The following is a 3,636-nucleotide window of genomic DNA, read 5'->3' as shown; positions in this document are numbered from 1 at the left end:
CTAGTTTGCACTTCCACCAACAGTGTAAGAGGGTTCCCTTTTCTCCACATCCTCTCCAGCCTTTATTGCTTTTAGATTTTTGGATCACAGCCATTCTGACTGGTGTGAAATGGTACTTCATTGTGGTTTTGATTTGCATTTCGCTGATAATAAGTAATGTTGAGCATCTTTTCACATGTTTGTTAGCCATCTGTATGTCTTTTTTTGGAGAAATGTCTGTTTAGTTCTTTGGCCCATTTTATTTATTGGGTCATTTATTTTTCTGGAATCAAGCTGCAGGAGTTGCTTGTATATTTTTGAGATTCTTTGTCAGTTGCTTCATTTGCTATTATTTTCTCCCATTCTGAAGGCTTTTCACCTTGCTTATATTTTCCTTCATTGTGCAAAAGATTTTAAGTTTAATTAGGTCTCATTTGTTTATTTTTTGCTTTTACTTCCATTACTCTGGGAGGTGGGTCATAGAGGATCCTGCTGTGATTTATGTCAGAGAGTTTTGCCTATGTTTTCCTCTAGGAGTTTTATAGTTTGTGGTCTTACATTTAGATCTTTAATCCCTTTTGAGTTTATTTTTGTGTATTTGACACCATCTTCTTAAAGGACAAAGTGGACCATTAAGACTGCAGATAAATTTATTTATTCTCCTGGTGTGCTGCAATCCATGGGGTTGTACAGTCAGGCACAGCTGAGCGACTGAACTGAACTAAACTGATATACTTAAACACACCACAGACAACCATGTCTCATTTGAAAGAAGTAAAGTAATTAGATTCCAATTAAAATAAATAAACAAATTTATATTAAAAAAGTAAGACTGGGTTTTAAAGACCTGGATTGGAAGCTTGTAGCTGAAACTTTTGAAAGGATGATACATTCCAGTGTAATAGTTCCTGACACACTAATAGGGGAAGGGCATGTGAGGTGAGACAAGTAAATTAGTAAACCTCTCTTGGCTTCAATCTGCTTCTCTGTAAAATCGGGGGAATAGGGCTTCTCAGGTGGCTCAGTGGTAAAGAACTGGCTTGTCAATGCAGGAGACGCAGGTTCAATCTCTGGGTCAGGAAGATCCCTCGGAGAAGGGAATGGCTACCCACTCCAGTATTCTTGCCTGGGAAATCCCATGGACAGAGAAGCCTGCTGGGCTATAGTCCATAAGGTTGCAAAAAAGCTGGACATGATTTAACAACTGAACAACAGCAACAAAATGAGTTTAATGATAATGGAACCACCAGCTTAGTACATGACTAAATCAACTGAAACACAGATGCTTGACAGATAATATTAATAAAAGGTTCAAGTAATGTAAATATATGTATCAGATGTATAGATGTAGAGCTTTGGGATCTACCCATATGATTTTCTATTGAAATTTAATCAAAGATGTTTACCCTTCTAGTTTCAAATGGCTCCTGAAGCCTTGAGACATAAAAAGAAACATTTCCTTCATGTTCAAGAAAAGCTATGAGTCATGAAGATACTTTATAAAATAAGAGCAAATAAAGAATAATTTCAAAATTTCTGGCTTAATTTTTGTGATAAAAAAGGAATAGTTTATGACTTATTATTATCTCTTTTCCTAGGTGTTTCCTCTTGTGGATTTTGGAAAATTAATAGAAAATTCAGCACTGATTCTTAAACTCCCCCAATTCTCCCTCCCATGCATCTATCTAAGTAGATCTATTCCTTACTTGGTGTACCACAGGCTATGCAAAAACAAGATTTCTGACATGAAGGTCATATGAAAAAATCAATTTCATCCAAGTAACTTATCTGAATAATTTTTAAAAATTAATAAGAAGACACTGGAAAAAATATACTCTACAATAAATAAACTAGGGGCTTATTGTTGATATTCTTCCCATTGGCTATTCTGAAACTGTGAGTATGAATATAGAAGTCTTGGCAAAGTAGTTTAAAAATTGTCCAAAGGCCTATTTTCTATGCTGTTTTTGTCAATAGTCTGCAAAATTTGCTAATTTACTTTCACAATTTACAGCATGTATAATCCTCCCTATATATGTATATAAACCATCGCTTTCTTGGTATCATGAACAGCCTAAGTTACTGTCTTCTTCATCAGACTCCTCATGGCATTTTTCACCTCTGTGTTTCTCACTGTGTAAATAATAGGATTCAACATGGGAGTGAGGATTGCAGAGAACATAGCCACCAACTTGTCCACAGGGTAAGTGGCCACAGGATGCATGTAGGTGAACACACAAGGCAGAAAAAAGAGCACCACTACTGTAAAGTGGGCGCCACATGTAGAGAGGGCCTTGCGCTTTTCTTCAGAGCCGTGGGATTTCAGGGAGCTCAGGATAACTGTATAGGAGATGAGCAGCATGGAAAAAATGAGCAAGCACATGCCTCCACTGTTGGCTGCCACCACCACCCCCAGCCTGAAGGTGTCGCTGCAGGCAAGTTCCAACAGTGAGAAGAAATCACACATAAAGTGATCAATGACATTGGGACCACAGAAGGTCAAGTCCATGGTGAAAAGAATCTGCACAGAGCTGGCAGAGCCCCTGTCGCATGATGGTCGTGTAGTGCAGAGGCTTGCAGATGGCCACGTAGCGGTCATAGGCCATGGCAATGAGGACGATGATCTCTGATGCTGCCAGGAAGTGCTCCAAAAAGATCTGAGTCAGGCAGCCTCCCCAGGAGATGGTTGTCCTCTGGAACAGCAGGCCAATGATCAATTTAGGCGCGGTGACTGAGGTGAAGGAGGCATCTATTAAAGCCAAGTAAGTGAGAAAGAAGTACATGGGAGCAGAAAGTGTAGGGCTGAGGGAGATGGTGATGACAATGAGCAGATTGGACAGAACAGTGAATAAAAAAATGAACAGAAAGACAATGAAGAGTATTTTTTGCACATGTGGATTCTGTGTGAGTCCCAGGAGAACAAATTCAGTCACATTGTTGGAAGGGCTGAAGACATCCATTCAGCAAGTAACAGCTTCCTGGGGCCTGACTTACCCACAAAGGGACAAAGAATGATACTCATTTATCACCAAAGAATTGTGGTCTGACTTACAACAAAATAGTGCAATCACTGTAACTATAGAGTATGCCCTTGACACTTTGTCCCAGTGCGTTTCAGTTTTTTCTTATTTCCTCCATAAAGCTTTCCATCTCTTCAGATACCTAGCACCAGTCACCTGTAAACCATCCATAGGGCAAATTTGATGTGTAATTTACTGAGAAAACACCAGACTGTCTACTTGAGATCTGAATTCTCCTTCTTGTTCTGACCCCACTGGACTTGGCTGCATCATCTCAGTTCTTCAGGCCCTTCACTGTGTCTGTGAAGTTACAAATCACAATTCTCAGATGTATTTTCTAGGCTAAGAACTGCTGTACAACAGGTAAGAGTTATTCCCTTTTCCATGATGGAATTTCAGTTTGGCATCTCGACTCCTAACTTTGGAAAGAAAAAACATGATCAAGAAATATCAGCTAAACAGGGAGTTCAGGGAAATATATATAAGTCCTTGGTGGAACTGCCTTTCTGGTGCCTATCAGAACACATAACTATTCAGTTGTGTTTCCTTACTGTCCCACTAGAGTGCAGGGAGTAATGTCCGCAGCACGTGAAACCTATCAGGTGATGAGCAAATGTCTGGTATTAAATTGTCATTC

General features: G+C 39.4%; 1 pseudogene; it reads right to left on the bottom strand.

Annotated features, from left to right (window-relative positions):
* Nucleotides 1–2,053: 2,053 nt before the first annotated feature.
* On the bottom strand, nucleotides 2,054–2,939 carry LOC128060745 (olfactory receptor 140-like; annotated as a pseudogene).
* Between the last annotated feature and the right edge of the window lie 697 nt (nucleotides 2,940–3,636).

The sequence above is a fragment of the Budorcas taxicolor genome, chromosome 15 (genome assembly GCF_023091745.1).
Source record: "Budorcas taxicolor isolate Tak-1 chromosome 15, Takin1.1, whole genome shotgun sequence".
NCBI classification, from domain to species: domain Eukaryota; kingdom Metazoa; phylum Chordata; class Mammalia; order Artiodactyla; family Bovidae; genus Budorcas; species Budorcas taxicolor.
This window is presented reverse-complemented; position numbering and strand designations above follow the sequence as displayed.